The 12,061-nt window shown below is 37.8% G+C and overlaps 2 pseudogenes across 2 annotated transcripts in view; one reads left to right on the plus strand and one right to left on the minus strand.

Moving 5' to 3' along the window:
• LOC309622467 (acyl-protein thioesterase 1 pseudogene) overlaps positions 1–12,061 on the plus strand; it is a 711,313-nt pseudogene that overhangs the window by 359,234 nt on the left and 340,018 nt on the right. The gene's annotated exons all lie outside the window — the stretch shown is intronic.
• Positions 4,263–4,876, minus strand: LOC309622462 (dematin pseudogene; annotated as a pseudogene). Its single transcript has one exon. The product of its transcript is annotated as a dematin pseudogene (transcript).

The raw sequence follows: 12,061 nt of genomic DNA on the forward strand, positions 1-12,061 counted from the left end.
ATAGCTAATACAGAATAAAAGACTGATAAATGAATGAATTCTAGTGGCTTCCAAAATCCATCGAGAGTACAGATCTATAAAAATACTTTACAAATTTGTAAGGTGAGTGGGATTTTAAAGGTGAATAGAATTAGTCAGTCATGGACATGGAGCTCTGATTTTTAACTTCTCTCTACCATAAACTTATAAATGACACAGACCTTCTCTAATCTCACATTAGAGAGTTATTTACCCATCTCAGAATGATGTGAACAAGTTGGTCGATGATTAATGACTTCAATGGAAAAACTGTAACTTGCACTGTTAGGGTAGTATAATTTCTTTGGCTAGACAGGTAGTCAAGTTTCACACAGAAGGAGCTAGGAAGATATTTAGTCTTAGTTTTTTCAGCTTGGAACGGGTTATTCAAGATATCTCCTGAACCTACTTTCTGCTAATGATCACAAGTCATAAAAACTGTTCCACAAAACTCCTCCAGTCTGCAATATTGACTTTCCTGTCCACTAACTTTATTCTGTCTCTTGATTGATCTTATTCGCCCTTTGGATTCAGTACAATTTTCTTGCTACAAATTTAGACAATAAATATTGTGGGTCTAATTCCCAGTTACAAAGCCTCATGCTTCCTTTTGGAGTAACCCTTCCTTGGTTAATCCAGGTTAGTGTTTCCCACTATAGCTGTATAATATGTAAATATCTGGAGAGTTTAAGAAACACAGATTAGCAGTTTCAAACCAATTAGAGAAATCCCTGAGTGTAGGGTTCAAGCATGAACATTTTTTAAAAGCCAGGCATGAGTGTTATTGACAGAGACCCTATGGCCTTACACAGTGACACTTTTGTATTCTAAAAGCAAAATAAAGCCACCATCCTCTATTCTTTGGAATAGGGAGTTGAGAAGAGTCTATAACTCAGTGTAGAGGAATAGATTTCAATTGAGGCAATATTCTACTAAAGGAATTCAAAGATAAGGTAGAGGAAAATAGGTTTTAGAGTGGTATAATAAACAAGTCACAAAAATTACAAGATTATTGATTCCATTTAACTGTGTTCTAAGGCACACCGGATTCCTAAAATTTCACCTAAAACTTTCATCTTGGAAACAAAGCTTTCTAATATTAAGTAAGCTTTTTATTTTTCTCCTGATTACATTGAGTAGTAGATACTTACAAGATTTTTAGTTTTCAGAGATTCAATTAAATTTTTTTCAATTCAAATTTTAAGTTTCATCTGATTGAACTTCAATTTATTTTTATTATTATTACTATCATCGTCGTCGTTGTCGTTGTCGTCGTCATCATCATCATCATCATCATCATCATCATTTTGGTACCAAACTGTTAAAAAGCTATTAAGAACATATACTCAGTGGTTTCCAATAATGGCATCGGTACAATAAAAAATTTGTTTCCAACATTTTTGTTTCTGGGAAGCTCTGAAATCTAAAAAGCTAAATCTCTGAACACATTGTTTTTATTTGCAGGACAAAAATGAAATAGGTTTACTTTGAAATTAGAAATTGTTAATCCTATTTCCCAGAGTTGTTAACAATGAGTCACTGTTTACAGTTGGATTATCTACTGAGCCAGGGGCTGTATACCATGTACGATGGAAATTGAAAACACCTGTATGACTAGCTGCCATTGATTTTATATTACTGCACAATGGTAAATGGGCCATCTCTTCAGGGCTACACTCTATAAAGTGCACTCTCATGATTAGAAGCACATGAAAATAAATCATTTGGTGAGGAGAAAATTAAAAATACAATTATTAATGAGACTCACTTAACTTTTGGCTAACCTTAATAATAATATTTTTTTTCGGGTAAGCATTTTATAAAAATGAGCAGGTGTTATCAAATGCATCGTTATGCTGGGAGATAACTATTCTTTTTATGTTGTTTCCATCACTGGATAACATATGAAGCATGAACTGATCTCTTGGTCCTCGTGTTAGAATGGAGATATTGTCCTCAGTCCTCTTATATAACAGTGTCTCAGTTGGGGTACTATAGAGAAACAGAATGTATGTGTGTGTGTGTGTGTGTGTGTGTGTGTGTGTGTGTGTGTGCATGCTCGCGTGCGCATTCATGCATAATGACACAATACAACATCTGTTTCCAACATTTTTGTTTATCTATCTTTCTAGAAAGATGTTTATTATAAAGAATTGAGGAATGGGCTCGCGATTATGGAGACTAGTGAGTCCCAAGATCTGCAGTGTGATTCGGCAAGCTGGAGACCCAGGAGAGCTGAGAATATATAGTTCCAGTCCAAAGGCCAGCAGGCTCAAGACTTAGGACGAGTTGATGTTTCAGTTAAAGTCTGAAGGCAGGAAAAAAGCTACCTTCATATTTTTGCCTTTTCTGTGTATCACTTATACTTGGATTCCCTATCTCTGTCTCTGTCTCTCTCTCTTTACACACACACACACACATTTCAAATCCACCCTTTCTCAATGTGTCTTATTTTACTTTCACTTAAATACTGGCAATAATAGAATGTTCACATAATGATATTTATATACATGTATCTTTTTTTGGGGGGGTACCCAATGGAACCTTTAATTCCAAGCAGAGTCCCCCCTCCCCAGCATTATCACACGCATCGTGCCCAGGCTCTGGGCAATAAAACCCAGACCCAGAGATAGATATATCTATACCTATTTACATCTATATATAAAAATTATATACAAATATGTATTTGTAAAGAGGAAAATCTGGGAGTATGATTAAGGTAGGGCAGAGAGTTAGGTGAGAAATGCAGTGTGAGGGGGTGATGCTCCAATAAATTACATTCTTTAGGTATGGGTATGAGCAGGACCTGGTAGCCAGGACATTCAGAAATGCTCCTGTAGCCTGGCCTCTTGATTCTATCCAAGGGAGTTTGAAGGCCTGGGTTCTGCCCAGGATTTGGGCTGGTATGAGAAGGTAGAGTTCTAGCTGACTTTGCCTGGAGGCTGATGGTGGGCAAGGATTTTGTTTTGGTGACATCTCTACTCTAAGCCAAGGTTTTAGGGGAAGCCACAGGTGTGGAGCAAGAGTCTTTGAAGCTTGGGGGTCGCAAGTAGAGGACAAGGTGAACTAGACAGAGGGCAGGGCGGCCTCCCTGTTTGAGATCTCCCTGAGCTGCAGCCTGCTTTTGCTAGAGTCAAAGAGGCTGGAGGTCAGGGTGATGGGGGAGCTGTAAAAGGTGAAGTGAGGAGGAGTGCTTGGGTACACACGGGATCCTGGAGCTTTCCCTGCCTCCCTGACTGCTTCCCACTCTCACCCTCCTCCTTCCAGGGCTGGGGGTTCTACCCACCCATTGGTCAAGACAGCTGACAGGTCTGACCTCCTAAGTGCCATATTTATTTTTCTTTAATTTCTTCTGGGAACCTTCATGTGGGGATGGAGGCAGGGAGAGGTCACAAACATTAACCCTGTGTGTGCTTGAGTCCAGACTGGGTTTGCCCCATCCAGTGAGGACCAGGGATGAGAAAAAGAGGACTGCTCCCTCATTGTGGGGAAGGAAGTCCATGTCCCACAACCCCAGGGCTGCAGAAGACATGGAAAATACCCTTGAGAAGTCCTTGGCTGACAAATGCCTGTCAAGCCTGGAGGCAACTTCGTTTGCCCCTTACTGGTCACCACCAGCATTTCATAGGGACAGATCAGTAAGGTGTGGGCTTCCATTCTCACACCCCATGGGCTGAAGTCTGAGAAGTATAGTAAGCTCAGGGTGGTCCTGCCATAGGCAGAAAGAGAACAATTAGACTGTCCATGGTGTAAGGAGGTATGAAACGGTGTCCAGTCCAGTAGGGACTGGTTCTCTCTGGATAGGCAATGACTTTTCCATCTCTTCTTTCAAGACCATCTTTCCCAAGTTGGACATCACCTTACTGAGTTTCTCTCTCTGACACTTCCTTGAGTGCCATTTCTTCTCCAGAGTCACCATCGCCCTCCTCTTCCTTCTCTTCGTCTGCCTCCCTGTGAGATGCCTTTTTTTTTAAAAAAACACTTTTTATTTATTTATTAATTTTTAAAAATTTATTTATTTTTGGCTGCATTGGGTCTTTGTTGCTGCACAGACTTTCTCTAGTTGGGGTGCGTGGGCGCTACTCTTCGTTGCGGTGTGCGTGCTTCTCTTTGCGGTGGCTTCTCTTGTGGAGCACAGGCTCTAGGCACGTGGGCTTCAGTAGTTGTGGCGTGTGGGCTCAGTAGTTGTGGCTCACAGGCTCTAGAGTGCAGTCTCAGTAATTGTGGCGCACAGGCTTAGTTGCTCCATGGCATGTGGGATCTTCCCGGACCAGGGTTGGAACCCGCGTCCCCTGCATTGGCAGGCGGATTCTTAACCACTGCACCACTAGGGAAGTCCCTGAGATGCCTTCTGCTTCCTCCATTCTGTCTCCACAATGAAGAGTCATGGGAGGCAGACCAGTAGTCAGTTTCGATCTTGGCCATCTGGTTGGAATCAGGAGGCTGGGATACAGGGGACTTGGGTGACTCAGTGATGAGTTCCTCAATGAAAGGCTTGCTCTGAGGACTGCCTCCCATGAACTCTCTCTGTTTGTAGATGAGTAACTTCTTGTAGGTGTTGGAATCTGGGCAAGTGGTCTTGGGATGATGGAAATGGTAGAGGCTGGTTCTTGGGGCTAAAATCTGAGAGATGGTTCCAGGAGACCAGCTCTCTGCCCACACCTCCAGGGTGATGGAGATGGTAGGGGGTGTAGATTTGAGTGACAGTGAGCTCCTGGCTTCTGGGCAGTTCCACGTGTTCCATGAGGGAAGATAAAGTGGGGCTTGTAGATTGTGAGGTTAGGCCACCCGATGTCCAAGATGGCCTTGTCCTGGGGGATGGCAGCCAAGTCCTTGTGCCCAGCATGTGATTGTCCATTGATTTGTGTGCTAGTTTGTGTGCTAGCTCTATATTTCCAGCTTCCATTAAAATAAATGCACAAAATGTTTATTTTTGTACCATATAAAGTAAGCCAGGTTATCATCAGCAGTTTGAGAGAGATTAAAGTTTCTGGAAGTTAGCTTTAAAGGACCATAATACCAGCCACGACTAGATAAGTTTAAAGCAACTATTTTTGAATTGAATGTAAATTCCCCTAAAATAGACTGTCTGTGGGGTTTTGTAAAGTAGATGCCACATAGTAAGAACAATGAATGGTAAATTTGATTATATAACATTAACAGTATTATATAGGCAGTTTAGTCCCAAATAGATGAACACTTATGTATTTATAAATAAATTTAACATAATATATGATATTAATATAATTTTCTGAGTTAGCAAACATACACTAAAATTAAAATTTTTAAAGGACGGTTTTATAAACATGAATAGAAATAGATTTATAAGCAGTTTTCCCCACAATTCAGTTGATAGTCTTGAGCAATCCTTAGTGCTTATACTCCATTGGGTCAAGTCTGTGACTCAGCATCAGAATTTGACTGCTTAGATGAATCAATGATTTTATATTTTTTAAAGACTCCATCTTTTACCTTGATCTCTGAGATGACATTATTTATTTTATTACCTCTCCTCCACAATTTCCAATTATTTGGATACTTTTATTTTAGTTGTGTCATAGTGGTAGCAGAGCAAAACAGTGGATCATGAAATCAAGAGAACAGCTGAAAGACCAGTACAAGCAGATTTAGGTCAAATTAGTGGTATTCAGTAAGGTTAAACATAGATGTATTTTCTAGGAAAGCTATAGTTAAAAACAAAAGCAAAACATGGATAGCTGAATTGGCAAAGAGATACTTTGCAGACCACCGACTCAGTATTACATTACCTCCCAGTTGTTTACTTAAGGACAAACAGGGCTCCTTCAGTTTTTGCTTATGAAGACAACGGGGAAACCTTCTGTTTTAAGTAGGGTGTGGCTTATAGAAGCATCTTATTAAAATGACATTCTCCCTGTGGGCATATATATTAAGAAACAGTCCACCCAGCCTAAAATCAATTACTCCTATGGCAAAGAAATTCTGAGTTAAGCATAATTCTCAGAGGTAGTTAGCATTCCACTGAAGGTTACTGCTCCCATCCAAGAGAGGAGTTACCCAATTTAATCGACTCTCTGAGTGTTAAACCTCAGATAGTAAACAACTTAGACTATAAACAGTGCAATTATTAAGTATAATTGTTAAGACACTGTGTTTTAACTAGATAATTCACAGAGTAATCAGTGGTTAGCCAGAGAGTTCTGATTGTTTAATACTTAGTTGAACTTTTATTCAGAAGTAAACACAAAACAAGTTTGAATATTAACCTATTTCCATGATTCTAGACCCTCCCCCCCTCTTATGTTCTGCACATTGCAGTCAGTTTTCTTTCTCAAGGAAAAACTTAGGTCTCTCTCCTGCTTAAAATATTCATCTGTTCTTCTGTGTTCTCTTGGTAGAATTCAAACATGTTTACATGGCTTAATGCACCCTTGATCTGACCCCTCTTTACTTCTCTAGCCTCATCTTTTATCTCTGTACTGCTCAATCTCCTTTCCCTTTCTTCCACTTTAATTCTATACTGTGGTCATTCTGGATTTCTTTAGTTCTTGAAACATGATATAATTTCCCACCACTGGGCATTAATATAGACTGTTGCCTCTGTTGGGGACTTTATTCTCTTCCTTTTTGCCTAAGTCATTTCATCATTTATGTTTCAACACAGATTCCAATTCTACTGGACATTTTCCCTTGACTCACTAAGACTGGGTTAGTATTCTTTCTGCATAGTCCCATAATGCTCTGTTTTATACCTATCATAGTTCTCTCCATGCTGAACTTGTCTTATTTAATACTGTGTCTATTTTCCACACTGTTGTATTCCTAGAGGCTAGGTGCTGGGCAGGTAGTAGTTGCTCAAAAAATGTTTATTGAATTACTGCATAATTAAACTCTTAGTTGATGCAAAGGTATTTCTCAATCTCTTAGTTAATACATAAGTTATTCTCACACCTTAGAAATTTGATCCACTACCATCAGAAGCAATGGCTTACTTTGTAGTGGTTTTAATGGCAAATAGGAGATATAGGAAGATTTCCATTGCATGAGGTATGTGTTGGGGACTGTATTTAGTTTGAAAAGTTCCCAGGTAACTGTGTTATGTTCACCTGCTGCAATATGACTTCTGGATTAGAATCAGTAATTTAAGCATAGAAATTCTAGCTCTTCCTAAATCAGCTACGAGTTTTAATACAATTTGAAAGTCCTTAACACCAAGACATTGGGCAGGAAAAAAGAAGACCTTATAATTAAGATGTTACGAAAAAAAAAAGGAGAAGAAGGAAATGGCTAACCAATTACTTGTGCCTCCATTTTCCCAACCTAGTTTTTTTTTTTTTTTAATATTATTATTTATTTATTTATTTATGGCTGTGTTGGGTCTTTGTTTCTGTGCGAGGGCTTTCTCTAGTTGCGGCAAGTGGGGGCCACTCTTCATCGTGGTGCGCGGGCCTCTCACTATCGCGGCCTCTCTTGTTGTGGAGCACAGGCTCCAGATGCACAGGTTCAGTAATTGTGGCTCACGGGCCTAGTTGCTCCGTGGCATGTGGCATCTTCCCAGACCAGGGCTCGAACCCGTGTCCCCTGCATTGGCAGGCAGATTCTCAACTACTGCGCCACCAGGGAAGCCCCCCAACCTAGTTTTAATAGCATCATTTCTCACCTGGGAATTATTTTACTTACCATTAATGTGAGACCTGAGGGTACTACTGTTAATGGCTCCTTCAAGAACCTGTACTAGACCCCTGCTAAAATTTCTGTTTAATGGGTATATGGAGGTGTTTATTAGATCCCAGTGTTCACCCAGAATGAATTTTAAACTATAGGTGTAAATCTTACCAGTAAGCAGCTACGGTCTCTTTTTCTAGCTACAGTCCATTAAAAGATTTGGCCAATGTATTTATATTAAAAAAGAAATAAGTTATGGGTATTAGTAAGTTGTTTAGAAATAAAAGAAACCAAATTGTGGTTTTTGGACTCATCAGCTTTTAGGGATAATATAGAAGAGAGCGTCAGATTTCTCTTACATCAGTCAATTCTGGACAGGATTTCCTAAGTATTCAGGGAAGCACATGGGGAAAATGTTATTTTTGTTTTTGTTTTTTTTTGCATTGGAATTTGAATCCTTTTATTTATTTATTTTTATTGAAGTATAGTTTACTTACAATGTTGTGTTTAATTTCTTTTGTACAGCAAAGTGACTCAGTTATACATATATATATACACACACACACATTCTTGTTTATTCTTTGCCATTATGGTTTATCCCAGTACATTGAATGTAGTTCCCTGTGCTATACAGTAGCACCTTGTTGTCCATCCATTCTATATGTAATAGCTTGTATCTACTAACCACAAACTCCCAGTCCATCCCTCCCTCACCACCCCTCCCCCTTGGCAACTGCAAGTCTGTTCTCAATGTCTGTGAGTCTGTTTCTGCTTCATAGATAGGTTCATATGTGTCATATTTTAGATTCCACATATAAGTGATATCATATGGTATTTGTCTTTCTCTTTCTGACTTGCTTCACTTAGTATGATAATCTCTAGTTGCATCCATGTTGCTGCAAATGGCATTATTTTGTTCTTTTTTATGGCTGAGTAGTATTCCATTGTATATATGTACACATCTTCTTTATCTATTCATTTGTCAATGAACATTTAGGTTGTTTCCATGTCTTGGCCATTGTGAATAGTGCTGCTATGAACATAGGGGTGCATGTATATTTTTGAATTACAGTTTTGCCCAGATAATTGCTGGATCATATGGTAATTCTATTTTTAGTTTTCTGAGGAATCTCCATGCTGTTTTCCATAATGGCTGCACCAACTTACATTCCCACCAGTAGCATAGGAGGGTTCCCTTTCTCCATACCCTCTCTAGCATTTGTTATTTGTAGACTTTTTAATGATGGCTATTCTGACTTGTGTAAGGTGGTACCTCACTGTAGTTTTGATTTGCATTTCTCTAATAATTAGTGATGTTGAGCACCTTTTCATGTACCTGTTGGTCATCTGTATGTCTTCTTTGGAGAAATGTCTATTTAGGTCCTCTGCACATTTTTTGATTGGGTTTGTTGTTGTTGTTGTTGAGTTGTATGAGCTGTTTGTATACTTTGGAAATTAAACCCTTGTTGGTCACATCATATGCAAATATTTTCTCCTGTTCCATAGGTTGTCTTTTCATTTTGTTTCTGGCTTCCTTTGCTATACAAAAGCTTGTAAGTTTGATTAGGTCCCATTTGTTGATTTTTGTTTTTATTTCTGTTGCCTTGGGAGACTGACCTAAGAAAACATTGGTACAATTTATATCAGAGAATGTGTTGCCTATGTTCTCTTCTAGGAATTTTATGGTGTCTTATATTTAATTCTTTAAGCCATTTTGAATTTACTTTTGTACATGGTGTGAGGGTGTGTTTTAACTTCATTGATTTACATGCAGCTGTCCAACTTTTCCAGCACCATTTGCTGAAGAGACTGTCTTTTTCCCATTTTATATTGCCTCCTTTGTCGAAGATTAATTGACCATAGGTATGTTGGTTTATTTCTGGGCTCTCTATTCTGTTCCATTGATCCATATATCTGTATATCCAATACCACACTGCTTTGATTACTGTAGCTTTGTAGTATTGTCTGAAGTCTGGATGGGTTATGCCTCCTGCTTTGTTCTTTTTCCTCAGAATTGCTTTGGCAGTTCTGGGTCTTTTATGGTTCCATATAAATGTTAGTATTATTTATTCTAGTTCTGTGAAAAATGTCATGGGTAATTTGATAAGGGTCACATTAAATCTGTATATTCCTTTGGGAAGTATGGCCATTTTAACAATATTAAGTCTTCCAATCCAAGAGTATGGATTACCTTTCCATTTCTTTGAATCATCTTTAATTTCCTTTATTAACACATTATTGACTGGAAACATATTAGTATATCTTTTGTTACCCAAACGTTATTGACTGGAGATGTTATCAATACGTTTTTAGAGAGTGCTACAATTAACATCACTGTGCGAAATTGTTAGAGCTTACAATTGATCAAGTGTTCATTATACAACTTATGATTGTTATTATCATTCACATTCTGCTCCATTAGGTTTTTGTTCCAACCTTGTGTATGTTATAAATGTAAAATTTTCAAAAATGACAAATCGCGAAATTTTGAGTGAAGAAGAATTTTTCAGTGAATTTTATGCAAATACTTTCTCTGATTCTCTGAGTGACATATATACTAGTGTCTCAGAAGATGATAGTTCTTCAGAATATAGTTCTGATTCAGACGATGTGACTGTTAGACCAATAAAAAGACAAAAACTTTAGTGATTGATTCTGATATGGAAAGTGAAAATGAAACTCACAGTGCTGGAGAATGCTCCTTTGCTTCTACAGAAGAGTGGATTGAAGACAACATTTCACAAAAATTAGAAGACTTTACAGGTGTGTCAGGTGTAACTATTGAATGTAATAACCAACAAAGTGTTAGTGAAATAACAGAATTAATTTCTGGCTGGCCAAAATAAAAATCGCTGGCCACAGGCATTAGTTTCTGCAAAAATCCCCTTGGCAATAATGAGTTAATGTTTTATAGTTCTCAGCATATAAGTCTTTCACCTCTTTGGTCAGGTTTATTTGTAAGTATTTTATTTTATTAATTTTTTTTGTGTGGTTTTAAAAGGTATTGTTTTTCTACATTCCCTTTTTTTAAAATTAATTAATTTATTTATTATTTTTAAAATTTTTGGCTGTGTTGGGTCTTCGTTTCTGTGCGAGGGCTTTCTCTAGTTGGGGCTAGCGGGGGCCACTCTTCATCGAGGTGCACGGGCCTCTCACTATCGCGGCTTCTCTTGTTGCGGAGCACAGGCTCCAGATGCGCAGGCTCAGTAGTTGTGGCTCACGGGCCTAGTTGCTCCACGGCATGTGGTATCTTCCCAGACCAGGGCTCGAACCCGTGTCCCCTGCATTGGCAGGCAGACTCTCAACCACTGCGCCACCAGGGAAGCCCTACATTCCCTTTCTAATATTTCATTGTTAGTGTAACGAAATGCAACTGCTTTCTGTGTGTTAATCTTGTATCCTGCTACCTTGCTGAATTCATTTATCAGTTCTAGTAGTTTTTGTGTGGAGTCTTTAGGGTTTTCTATATACAGTATCATGTCATGTGCATATAATGACAATTTTACCTTTTCCCTTCCAATTTGGATACCTTTTATTTCTTTTTCTTGTCTGATTGCTGTGGCTAGGACTTCCAATACTATGTTGAAGAGAAGTCATGAGAATGAGCATCCTTGTTTTATTCCAGATTTTAGCAAGAAGGCTTTCAGGTTTTTACATTGAGTATTATATTGGTTGTGGTCTTGTCATAAATAGCTTTTATTAAGTTGAGATACGCTCCCTCTATACCTACATTGGTAAGAGTTTTTTTTTTTTTAATCATGAATGGATGTTGAATTTTGTCAAATGCTCTTTCTGCATCTGTTGAGATGATCATGTGGTCTTGTCTTTTCTTTTGTTGATGTGGTGTATCACATTAATTGATTTGCATATCTTCTATGAAGATAATCTTATTATATCTATTTTAATATTACTTAAAATATTCTCTTTTCCCAAAAAGGCCTTACCTTTTACCTTTTATCTCTGTTGAAATTCTTCCATTTGTCTGAGATGTGTCTCAATATTATCTTCAAATTTTGAAAGCATAATTTTTATTTAAAATTTTTTATTGCTCTAATTATTTTGTATCTCTATTATGGCAATTAAATCTTCATATATTACATTTGTGCTTTTCTGAAGATGTAATTTCCACTCACAGAATAAGTTTTTTGATGATATGGACTAATGTCTTATTTATTAGTTTACACTGTATAATTCATAGCAAAACATCTTGAATAGAGCAAAGAGTTTTTGAATTACTGAGCTATTTTCAGAAAAAACTCAATTATAGTCTTACTTATATTGAAGAAAAAAGGAAAGAAAGATAATGTTTATAAAGTAGCTTAAAATTCTGTGGGGAAATTTTCAAGATATTTTGCAAGTTTTTATTTCACCTGCCAAATAGTGTTTATGTAAATATTTA

This window comes from Balaenoptera borealis (assembly GCF_965194805.1).
Source record: "Balaenoptera borealis genome assembly, chromosome: 2".
Taxonomy (NCBI): Eukaryota; Metazoa; Chordata; class Mammalia; order Artiodactyla; family Balaenopteridae; genus Balaenoptera; species Balaenoptera borealis.